Source organism: Carlito syrichta, unplaced genomic scaffold, assembly GCF_000164805.1.
Source record: "Carlito syrichta isolate Samal-C Ts95f unplaced genomic scaffold, Tarsius_syrichta-2.0.1 Scaffold306559, whole genome shotgun sequence".
NCBI classification, from domain to species: Eukaryota; Metazoa; Chordata; class Mammalia; order Primates; family Tarsiidae; genus Carlito; species Carlito syrichta.
In genome coordinates this window covers 586-1,869 of record NW_007250655.1, presented here as the reverse complement: position 1 = coordinate 1,869, position 1,284 = coordinate 586, and the positions used below count along the sequence as shown (strand labels likewise).

At 52.4% G+C, this 1,284-nt stretch overlaps 1 pseudogene; it reads left to right on the top strand.

The window, feature by feature from the left end:
* The window catches only part of LOC103265418, a 10,211-nt pseudogene extending 9,539 nt beyond the window's left edge, over positions 1–672 (top strand).
* The last annotated feature ends 612 nt before the right edge of the window (positions 673–1,284 follow it).

Here is a 1,284-nt window from a genome sequence, read left to right as displayed (position 1 = left end):
CCTGCTATGGGCTTCGGGGTCCTGGCTTACTCCCTGTGGGGACCAGAAATGGGGCTGTGACCGAGATAACCCCTCGCTCTGAGGCCGTGGGCCCACCCCATCATGCTATCACTGATGGAATGCTGCCATAGTTCGGGTCAGTCTCTCTCCCCAGTGGGCCTCCAGCATCTGTGGCCCTGGCTGGTTGTGTCTCCATCCCTGACTCTGGAGGTCAGAAGTGAGGTTCTCCCCTCCCCTGGTTCTTGGCGGCAGTTGTCACATCCTCCCTCCTCGCACTGCCCTTGTTGCATTTGTCAGGCAGTGCCATGTGGGTGTTGTTGAGAAGGCTCTTGTTTACCACTGGCTGGAAGTGGCCCCAGCTCTGGTGAGGCTTGTTGTTCCCTGGAGTCTGGGAGTAGAAGACGTTTCTCGGCTCACTGTCTTCCCTTTCTTCATAATGTCACCTTTCTCTTTTGTCTTTGTCTTGCTCAGGACGTGAAGAAGGGGCCCAATCTACTTCTGAGGTGCAACAGAGTCACCCCACTAGCCAGGCCCACGCCCTCCAAAATGCCATGCATCAACAGCTTTGAAGAGCATGGGGCCTGACCTCGGCTGCCCTGCCCAGCTGTCTGCCCCTGGAGGTGCCCAAGCAGCCACCTGGACAGGCCAGTGACTTCCTTTACTTCCTGCCTGGTTGGTGGTATGTGAGGGAGTGATGCCTCAGGCCCAAGGCTTTGTGAACATATGTGTGAAGGTATGCATGTATTGTAGGTGTTGTGTGTTCGTGTGTAGGCAAGTATTTATGCATGGATATCTGTGTGGCATGCATGTGTGTTGTAGGAGTTGTGTGTGTGCTGTATGTGTTTATGTGTGCATCTGTGTTGTAGATGGGTGTGTGTGTATGTGTGTGTGAGTATGCATCTTTGGGTGTCTGATGTGCACGTGCGTTGTAGACGTTACATGTGAATTTGTGTTAAGTGTGTGTGGTGTGTGCACAATTCATGTAGTGGGGAGAACACGAGAAACACTCTCGGCAGCATGACATCCCTTGATGGTGACAGCTGTGACTGTCTTCATTCCTCTTTGAGCAGAGGAAACTCTGAAACGTGCATGCACCATTCCTCATCGGGAATACTTTTTTCTACATGGGAGAGGGGGCTACCTTCCCACCTTCTCACACAGCATGGTCACTCCAGTGGGCCGTGGAAACCAGGACAGAGCCCAGCCATGGTTCAGCTTGTGAGCTCTGAGGATCAAAATCTGGAAGAATTTGTCTATTGGGCATTCAGATTTCTTTTCAGAAAA